The following is an 11,771-nucleotide window of genomic DNA, read 5'->3' on the forward strand; positions in this document are numbered from 1 at the left end:
TAGTCCTCTACGATGTGAAAGACGAACCAGACTTCTGTTTCTTTGAGAACAGACGTTGTTACCCTCTCTCTGGAAACTGAAACACAAACTTCTGGTCGTTGGGCTACTTGAGTTACAGCCATTGATGGATGCACACTCAGTAACTCTCTCGCTCTGTTTTCTGAAGAAATCACAAGTTTATATGGAAGTAGAGCATCAATGTTTTGTTTAGTTGATTATTTGCATCAATGAGGAGTATTAATTTATAGCTAGAGATTTTCTACTAACAACAGGAATATTAATAATATATAGAAACTTGTAATTCCAACATAACTAGGAAATATCAACTTCAACTTGGTTTACAACTTGGAAATTAAGCGCGTGAACGAAGCCCTCATTGGGGGCGATGTTCGATTATGATATCTGAATAAGAACGGTAATTAAATAAATTTTAGTTTCTTACAACAACGTTTCAGGCAGCAGCGGCTAGGATTTATTTATTTTGATTTTTGATAAGTGGCTGGGATTTGTTAATGTTCCCTCGTGTTTTTTCCCCTCTTCGTTTGGAATCTTTCGATGATGGAATTTTATAAAAATATAGAGAAAAGCGTTATTTTCCGTTGCCGGGAATCGAACCCGGGTCTCCTGGGTGAAAGCCAGATATCCTAACCGCTGGACGACAACGGAGACACATGCCCTATGTGAAAGTAAATATTTAGAATATTTAGCGAACCGCAGAGCAAGTGCCAATCCTAACCCTTTTTTTATTATTTCCTTTTAGGGTCAGCACTCCCATATTTGATGAATTTGGATACTTTTTTCTACATTAGTTTATGGAAAAATGATGTAGACCATGGTTTTTAAAACCGAACCGATTAGGGGTCAGGTTATCGGGTCGAACAGTCCGATCATTCGAATCGAATGTTCGGCCTATTCTGACAAAAAAAAAATAAAAAACGGTTCAAATAGTTAACTGCCTGGTTCAGCGGTTCACTGATCAAAATCAATGGTTTTGGGGAAAAATCCGGTTTTTGGGAAAACAGAACCGATCACTTGACCGGTTCTCGGTTTTTCCAGTCTGACCATCCAGTCCGGTTCGGTTTTGAAAACCATGATGTAGACTAAGATTGTGAATGTTAGATTTCCTAGGAAAGTAGGTAGAAGATAGCTGCAAAACCGAAACTCAACTTAGTCAGTCATAGCACAAGAGGGGATTCCAGCACATGAAATGCAAGGAAGACCGGAAATAAATGTGATTTGAGCGCTAAATAGGGAAATCAGTCTCACCACCAAGCTAAAACCCTTTGACCATCTATTTCAGTAGAGGTTGAGTTCATTGAACCTTGATGGTCATCCCTACTGGGTACTCAACCTCCCTAACCCTAAGGGATTGTTTTGGTGGGGCGAGGACGAGGACGAGATGGAGATTAATAGTAATCCCCTATCAAGATCGGGGTTAGGGATGGGGAATGATATCTCTGCCCCATCCTGACCCTGATTATGTATATATATATATATATTAAAAATTCTTTTATTTTAAGTAAAATTATTGTTAATTAAGAGATTTCGGGGATTTAGGTCTTCATGGGGAATTTGTCTTCATTGGGGATCAAGGATGAAGGATAATATTTATCCCCAATGGGGATTGAGGTTGAGGATGGGGATTTATCTCAAATTTGGGGTCAGGGAATATGATCCCCACCCTGAACCTTCCCCATTGTCATTCCTACTTGATGGGTTATAAAACTGGAGGTCCAACACTATTGGTACTGGCCATTTTTACGAGTTTTTCCTCCTTTAGAAAGCATTGGCTACACCAAAAATCTATGATACTAGAAAGGTATGATATCATACAAGCTTTGACACCCTTAGTTATTGATTGGATATAAAATCCTTACTTTATATTCCATGTTTAAAACCATATCAAAACCACCTCATTTATCTAGGAAAACCAATAGGGGTGGGCACGGATAAGTTATTTGCAAGCTATTTGAGCTTGACTTGCAAAAAAAGCTTTGAGCTGAGCTCAAATAGTATGAAGCTTGACTTGTAAAACTCATGAGCCTAATTAAGCTTATATATAATATTTTCAAATTTCTCTATGAATTCGAGCTAGTATTTCCAGCTTGAATAAAACTCAAGCCTTGTAATTTTCTTCTAATCTGAACTCCAAGAGCCTAATATTCAACTCAGCTCATCTCATAATCACCCTAAACAACACGAAATCATAACTCTAAGGTTTGGTTAAATTCAAGAGTAGTTTTGGTTAAATTCAGAAACCAATACATAACTCTAAGGTTTGATGACATGTCTAGTTTTTAGCAGTGATGCAAACAAATTGGATTGGATTTGAATCAGAATATATCTGATCCGAAGATCTGATGAATGATGATTTAAATCTGAATTCATTAAGAAAAAGAAGCATAACAGTTTATACAAAAACAGAACATAAAAATATTTTTTCAACTATATATATATATACATATGGATTCTTTCGGGGGCGATCCAAATTCAGTCTAATTTTTCAATTGGGTCCTATTATCCGATCCAAAAAATCCGATATAGGATTTCTGAATCTGATAAAAATAAGACCGGATTTGGATCCAATCGGTGCACCCCTAGTTTTCAGAACATGATACATATTTATGAGTGTCATGATGCATAGTAATGGAGAGACAGTAAAGATGAGATTGTGAATGCCAAGTTGTAGTTGATTAATTGCCATTCTCTTCTATTTCTTTTAATTAGCAAATATAGAATGACAACCACATACCTTGCTAATCTATTATCATAAGCAATAAATGCATACGAAGAAAAAAGCACAATGTTATAAGTTATAGTAAAATCTATATTGCACTCTAATTCAGAATTTTAAATTTTACTGCAGACTTATAACAATTCAAATTTTCAAATCCCCCCACCTATAACATCAGTATCCACTCATGTATGGATATCAATTCCCAGCTGGCACCTACCTCAACTGTACGGTGGAGCTGCATGTGGAGCTAAAATTTGTTAGGATGACTGAACAATAAAAACCCCTAAACAACCACCATTGCCACAAGGAGACCGGATTTGCTCATCACACAATGCTCCTTATATCAACCTCACAAAACATTCAGAGGCGGTGTTCCCAATGTATTTTGTCATTCACAGGCAGTGTTCTCAATGCATGGCTGCAATGTGGTCTATGGATAGTGTAAGGAGAAAATCCGAATTCTGCCACAAGAACAAAATTCAATCCATTCTATTTTATACAATGATTTTTAACCCATCGTTGATCTGGATGGTTGGACCGTTCAGCCTAAGAATAATCTAGACAATCAGTTCTGTTTTACTCCAAAACTGGTCCATGGCCAAAAAGGTAAAAACCATTGAATTGGTCAGTGACCCGCTAACCTGAGTGGTCAAACTGTTGATCCATTAAATGGTTTTTGGCCATTTTTATTTTAATTTTTTATTTTTTCGTTGAAACAGACTGTCTATTCAAATCGGATGATCAAACCTTCAACCCAGAAACCAGTGGCCAGAACGATTCTTCAACCCAAAAACCAGTGGCCAGAACGATTCTGATTCTTGATCAATTTTTAAAACTTTGATTTTATATACTTAAAACCAACTTGTCCATGCCAATTTATTCGTTCTCCTTTTTACATTGCTTTGGAGTCCCTAGAATTTTGTTTTTTTTTATTTAAAAAAAAAATGGACATAGAGTTATTTAATTCATCTAAAGTCAGTTTAATATCTTTTTTATTAGGAAGCTGAGGGGCAGTTTGATAACAGCTGCTGTTATTCAAGTGAAAGACCTTTTGCTTTGTCTTTTAGTTATAAAAATAATTAAATAAAAAAAAAATCAAGGATATAATGGTCTAAGACTCCAGTTTCAGTTATTAAGGAACTCACTACCTCCTTAAAATCTTGTTTACTAAAAGACAGCGGTAAGCTTTTCAATTCAGCTATTCCAGCTGTTATATATTAAACAGCCCCTCAATGTAATCATCTAGGTTTTTAAAACCAGATCGGATATGAAAACCGTTTTGGGAACTGGTTTTGGGTCCACCAGTTTAACCATTCGATTCGAACAAACGATCTGTTTTGACAAAAAATTAAAATAAATAAAAAAAAATGATTAAAAACCATTGGCCAGATCAACGGTTTGACTGCCTGGGTCAACAGTTCATTAACTAAGTCAATGATTTTTGTCCAAACAAACAGTTTTAGGGTGAAACGATGACTGATTTTCGGTTTTTCTGGTCCGACCATTGGTCCAATCTGATTTTGAAAACACTGGTAATCACTCCCCTATAGAATATGGGCATCTTTCAACACTAACCCGGTCTCTTCTAGAAATAAACTCCTAGGTCTTCTTAGATCAATTAACATAATGGCAAGAGCACAGATAATTAATTTTATTGAGAATGTAGGGAAATTGAGCAGCAGCAGCGCTTCCATCCGTGGACCTTTTCATCTATGGAAAGCAATACTGTTTTCAGCATGTTATTGACCTGGCCGGTTAGACCAATGATTCAATGACCCAGTTATAATCTTGGTTTGGATTAATCTCTCACTTGCTATATTATAAGAGAAGGGTTGATTTGGTCAACTAGGATGGTTAAACCATCGATTTATCTGCTTAATGGTTTTTCATTTTTTCTTTTCTTTTCTTTTTCTATTTTTTTCAGCCACCCGCTCAACGGGTTATAGGTTTTCATATTAGTTGCTCAAAATTTTCTATAATGTTTGACATCATGAATTGAATCAAACTCTATATTAATTGGGTTAAGGCTTGGATGATGATGATATCATGGATTGAACCATTAATTGGAACAGTTGAACCATTCATTGACTTAGGAAAAAGTGGATCAACCTCCTCAACATTCTAAAGTACTGGTGAAAAGAAGGATGCAATAGAGACATTTTGATCAATAAAAGGAAAATGGATTTGCACCTAAAAGAATGCTCCTCACACCAAACTCAAGCATATCGCAGATGAATGACAATGTACAAGTAGGTACAGAAGATGTTTTCGATGCACGATCTGAAGTGATGTGAGAAACAAATCTGGATTCCAATAAAAGGGAACTAGCTAATGCTAAAATTTCATTAACAACACTCAGCATTTGGCCGGTTATAAATACAACATTGAAGAAATAGAATGTAAAAAAATGAATTACCATACACATGTAGAAATTTATTTGCCAAAACCCAACAAAATATGTGCAACACATTGATCAATAATCAAAATTCTAAGGGACCATTGGAATGTACATGAGTAATGGCAGACACGATAAAACACGACAAATTAACAAGCTCTTCTTTCAAACTTGTATGCTATTTATATTGACTGTGTTGTAGTGATGGTGTTCATTCATGTCAATATCAAAAAGGAGTCGTGATGTCACGTGCTGACACAGATCACGTTCGTTGAAAGATGTTGGAAGGGATTTTTGTAGATAGAAATCCGGATTCATTGAAAAAATAAATAAATTGATGAAAATTGGTTTGCCCTTATTTTAATTTTTTTAATTCCTTTACTACGGAAAGTGTTAGGAAGAAACATTCTTCCATAATATGGAGAACCATTTTAAATATTCTTGTACCTCAATTATTTTAAGCTGTGTTTGGATTAAAAGAAAAGAATAAATAGGAAAAACTATACCATACCCAAAACTCTAGCAACTGTACCAATAACACAATTCGACTAAAGTACTAAACTCAATGATATGGTTGGTTGTGTGGAGTGTGGACGACCTTGTCCAATAGTAACAAAAGCTATCTGAGTTTCAAAATTAGAATATTATTTGTCCACGTGAAATTAGAATATTAATTGTCCACGTGATCTGGGTTGTTGGGCTGATGTGAATAGAGGGTCATTTGGTGAAATGATTAAATGTTTACTTTTCCTACATGGATCAACTTTTGTGCAGCTGCCATGTGAAAGTGTTTAATCAAGGCATGGGCCATGAAATTTACATATAAAAGCTGTAACGAATTAAAATATTAATAATTTAAGAATGAATATGGCATTAAGCAGATGGTTATTATGATGATGATGTCGTTTGTCCAATACATTCAATGAGTAACTATTAACATTGCCAAATGAGAGATGCCTAGCTTGGTTGTCTGTGTCGATTCATATTTCTATGCTACACTATCACCCCTTTATTTGTAATTGATACCAAACAAAGCTGTATTATTGTTGAATATTGCAATCATGCATTATGGGCATTTGTATCGGGCGTCAATGGTATTCAAAAATTTGATTTTGAATTCGAGATTCGATATAATCGAATTGAATTCGAATATGATTATTCGATTCAAAAAATATTGAAATTTAATTAACTATTTAATTCTTATATAAAATATTTAAATATTTTATATAATTTATATATAATAATTAAATTATATAAATAATTTATATATTTATATATTTTATATAAATAAAATAATTTAATTGATTGAATTCAAATTCAAATATTAATTTTTAATATCTGTTAGATATCAAATCAAATTCAAATATCAGATTTTCTAATCGAATTTGAATTTAGGTATTGCAATTTGAATATCCGTTTAGGATAATACAATTTGATGCAATTACTTTATGCCGCCCATAAAAGAAAACCTCTTCTGTAGCATAGAAACAGTACTCTAAAGAAGAGGTCAATTTGGTCATTAAATAATCCAAAGATGACAGTCGTCCTTATATATATTCGATTATCAATGCATTGTTTATACTAAGCTAGTGATGATGATTCAATATTTGTGTATGAAATGTTAACAAAAAGTACATTTATGTTGGAACCTTAGGCTAGATAGAAGTGTGGGTCCTTGTTGAATCGTTTTGAGCATTGATTACAGCTAGATGATTCCTCCTTGCATTCAACGTTTGAATCCGGTGGATTATTAATTGATTGGATAGCATCAGATCGCAACAAAAAAGACTACAACCCCCACTCTAAAGGAATAAAAAAAGAAATAAAAAAAGGATGTTGGATAAATCTTTCCATCTTGGTATGCACAAGGTCTACCATCTTGGTTGTAGGGTCTGAGTCTATACCAATATTTTAAAATCCGACCTGAAATTTGAATCGTTCTGGCAATCGATTTTTGGGTTAATGGTACGATTGTCAGATTCTAATGAACGGTCTATTTTAACAAAAAATTAAAAATCTAATTAAAATAAAAACCATGGATCAAATGAATCAACAGTTTGATCATTCGGGTCAAAAGATCATTAGCCAATTCAACAATTTTTTGGCCTAAAATGGAATTGATTACTTGAATGATTCTCGGGCGAAACAACCTGACCATCCGAATAAACGAGCAGATTAAAAACATTGGTTTATCCCATTTGCATGTTTAATTGAAGGAATCTACGTGTATAAAAGTAGTACTACTTGCAGCTCAATTAATATTTATCTTACAAACCGTCGGTTACCTTTGATTTATATAAATATAATCAGCTTTTCTACTTTAAACTAAAAGTATTGATACTGGTTGTTAAAAGTTAAAGCCAATTTAGCTTTTCTTTTTAATTATCATAAGAGAATTAGATTATGCAGATAAACAACCCCGGTGGGCCTCGACACAATGGTTGGGTTGCTTCGTTGCAATCCGGGTGATCAGGGAGGGTTTAAATGTTGAAAGTAACCTCTAGAGGAGTAATTAAGGTTGTGCACTGCAGTTCTTTTAATGTTATCATTCGAATCCAGATTAGCTCAATGTTTTAGCTATGTGGCGGGCTGTGGAACCAATGATTATGTTTCACATCAGTTAAAAAATACATAGCACTTAGGGGTGAGAAAAAAAATTAAAAATTGAACCGAAAAATCAGTTAATCGAATCTATCAGTTTAGTTTTGGTTTGGTACTTTTAAAAAAGCAAAGGTACTGGTTCATTTTTGATTAACTAATATAGAAAAATGATGGTTAGCTGAACCAACCGATATACATATATTTCTATATATTTTATATATTATAAATTAATAAATATGCATTATATATATGAATATATATTTATAATATATATTATAAAACTTAAAAAACCAAACCGATAGTTAACCGACCGGTTAACCGATTAACCGATTGATTTCGATTCAGTTTCGGTTATCGGCTTTCTAAAAACTGATACTACCGGTTTGATTACAAAAAAGGCTTACAGTTCGATTACGTGAACACCCTTAATAGCACCTACAAACATTCAACCCCTCGCGTAAACACCCTTAGGGGAAGATATTTCTAATGCACAATTGTGATGTCGCGTGAGGTGCACTCTGTGAAGAGTAAATCCGAATTCCCTCGATTCAAACACTTATATATCATCCTACTACCGTGATCTCATGAGCCTTGACGGAGTTCATCTGACCCATCATTGTACATACATACATAGATATTGTGAGTGACATCAATTTAGTTGAGTTGGTTCAAACGCTTTTCATGAGTGGGAGGAAATTGTAAGATGGAAATGAACAATTGAGGGGGACATCTTCAATAATTAATATTGTACAAACAAGAACGCAGCCAAGGATCCCTTTATTAATTTGGATTTATGTGGCTTCTAGCTTTTTCTTTGGTTTTTGGCGATTAGAAAGTGTTTGAGAAGCTTTTGGCCCATTGATGAGAACAACGACTTATTAGGAGGAGACAGAAGGCTTTCCATTCCAAGACTAAAACAGTGTGCTAGCTTAGCTGTTGACAATTGACATCAATGGTGGCATGGGGCGGGGCGGGGACAGGGAGCCTCTCTCCATCCCTGTCTTCATGAAATCCCCATCTCCGTCTCCGTTCCTATTCTCATCCCCGTTAACGAGGATAAGATTATCCCCATCTCCATCCCCACGGGGATCCCCATTTCTCATAATTTTTTATAATGTTAATAATTTTGTTTTTATTTTTTATTTTATTAAAAATAATAATAAAATAATTAAAATTTACAATATATTAAAAAAGACTTAAATATATTCAATTATATTTTTAAAATATTAATATATAGACGTATATATACCTATATAACGTATGCATATATATATATATACATATATATTAGTGGGAATCTCATGGGTGGAGATCGGGGTTCTTGCGAGGTGGGGAGTATTATCTCTATTCCCGCCCTATCACCATTAATGGAGATGAAAATTTCTTCATCCCCGTTCCTGCAGGAGAAAATCATTCCCATTCCCATCCCCGCCCTGATTGAGACGGATCCCCACGAATATTGAAAAAATGGAAAAAATTACCATCTCTATTCATACAGTCATTTTCAATTGCAAATTACGACAACCATATGAATGATAATAATAATTATGTGGAACTCCGAGCCACCAATAAGGTCTCTAATCCATTAATTGGTTGGCTCGTGGGGGATATACGGCACCATGGACAAAATTAAAAGGACTGAAAGCAGAGGGACCAACAGCAACTAGATAAGGTACGTGGGTCAGGTCAAATCCTAGACTTAGAACAATGAGGCGCATTAATCAAATACCATAACATTTTACATATATATACTCTCTCTAATGGACTACTAAATTTCTTGTACATCACTTACGGACTTATTAAATGAATTTGAATGGTTTCTTGACATGGTATGAGAGTCCTATTTGATCAAGGTTTAACCATTAAGTATTCATTGGGTCGGTGTTTGTTCATGTTTCAAATCAATGGACTTTCACGTGATGGGATGTGTCAGGGATACAAGTGTCAATGGATCGGGTCTAGGTAGAACCAGTCTCAAAATGATTTTAAAAGGAAAAAAATAGTAGACCTTAAATGACTATTTAAAATAGTCTCAATTAATTATTAATTGAGACAAAATCATTTGATTAAATTTGTTTATTTAAATAACTATTTAAAATTTAAATTTTGATAATATAACCTTAAATGAAAATAATACAAAAATACTAAATTATTTATATGTTAATAATAAATTAAATATTTTAACTAATATTATCATATTTATTATCTATCAAATTTATTATTTCAAACATAAAATAAGATAAAAATTATAAGAAAATTAAGAAAATATTATATATATATATATATAATAATCAGCTCCAGAAGACAAGAACTGGAATTGCCCCAATTACTAATTGGTACAAAATCATGGAACCAAAACTGTTATAATTGATCCGATCGGTTCAGGTGCATCGGACAGGCCCAATCCATTGATAGCCCTAGTTATGAAATAAAAACTTACTCAGGAAGCCCGCCAAAAATGAGGAGGTTGGCTTAATTTCAGCTCGTGGGGGCCTAAAATGAGGATGTCAAGTTGGCTCCGCTTGCCTTAATTTGCATAAGAGATATGATATAGAAAGAGTTTTGACCAATCAAAATCCATCCATGAATTTTGATAAATAACACCCTATTTGCTCCGGCATTTGTGATTCAGTTTATTGGTCAGTTATTTTTCCCATATCATATCTTTTCCATATCATAGTCGAACCCATTTGCATTTTAGGCTTGCTTCCAAGCCGGAAAGTAGTGCTCATAACTGTGGGAACTTCCAATCTTTTATATATCGTTCCGGCTACTATATTTCTTTGAGAATAAAAGTTACCATCTTGGAAGGATGTGAAAGTAGATGTTTCAATAAAAAAAAAAAAAAAATGTTTGACCAGGTCTCTGCAAAACACTTTTCTTGGTTTCAAATTTGTTTGTGATCAAAAACCTAAAAAGTTGCCTTTTGGCTAAAAAAATCCAATTATTTTGGAATAAAGCAAACAAATACCAAATTTATACTTTCTTTTAAATGACAGTATATAGGAGTCCTTGATAGGTGATCCCAAATGACAAGACTTTGTTGAGTGGAATATATATGCATGGTTACAGGTAGAATACCTGCAAAAATTGTCTTTCCTGTTCCTAAACTTACTTAAACACCCCTGGTCCTAGATCTGTTTAACTTTCCTCCAAAATTTTCAAACCCGTTATGATCCTAGATCTTAACCAATTATCATTTAATTGGGTGAGATTAAATGGATCAATTGGATAGTACCAAAAAAAGTCATTAAAAAAAGGCTAGTTCATTGTTTAGAATTTAACATACATAGCAAAGCTTCAATAGAGAAAAAAAATACTTCAAGTCTATTATTATTATTAATCAATCAACAACGTTCAATAAAAATCAACATAAAACTACAATACATTTGATATTACACAAAATTCTTTCGAATAAAAGAACAAAACAGAATAATATAAGTCAAAAAGTAAATAAAACTAAATTCAAAGGACATAAGACCCTTAATTACTAGCTTTTAATTTTCCATGGGAATATCATATTTCATAAAAGAAATGCACATTGGGTACCATAAGGTCAAAATTCAAACTTTACAGACATACATGTAGAGTTTTGATAATTACTTCATACCTAAAAATTCTTACAAAATTGTCATCCCTAATTATTTTTGTGAATTTAAAAACTTTGACTGAAAGGGCTCTTTGGTAATATAATTCTAATTCAAGGAGGTGCAATACAATATTTGAAAGATGAATAATACATAGAAAATCGAAAACAAAGAAAAAAGAAAGTTGAATAATACCTTTTCTGAAGAAAGAGTATGGACCAGTAGCATCGTTAATAAATAAAGTAAAGTATTTTGTCCGACTCATGGTGACGTGGACAGGATTGGACTGGTGGGACATGAACAAGGAATACCCCATTAACGGTAATTAACAATTTGGCGGGAAGTTGGACTTGTGTGAACAGCTTTTCGTGCTTGGTGGGCCACTCCTTTGGAATTTTGGGTTCCCTTCGCACAATCACACTCGAACTTTCGGTGTTCAGTGTCTGGCCTG

At 33.8% G+C, this 11,771-nt stretch overlaps 1 non-coding gene across 1 annotated transcript; it reads right to left on the reverse strand.

Annotated features, from left to right (window-relative positions):
- Positions 1-594: 594 nt before the first annotated feature.
- Positions 595-666, reverse strand: TRNAE-UUC (transfer RNA glutamic acid (anticodon UUC)). Its single transcript has one exon. It is a non-coding gene; the product is annotated as a tRNA-Glu (tRNA).
- Between the last annotated feature and the right edge of the window lie 11,105 nt (positions 667-11,771).

This window comes from Nelumbo nucifera, chromosome 6 (genome assembly GCF_055504915.1).
Source record: "Nelumbo nucifera cultivar China Antique chromosome 6, China Antique-T2T, whole genome shotgun sequence".
Classification (NCBI taxonomy): domain Eukaryota; kingdom Viridiplantae; phylum Streptophyta; class Magnoliopsida; order Proteales; family Nelumbonaceae; genus Nelumbo; species Nelumbo nucifera.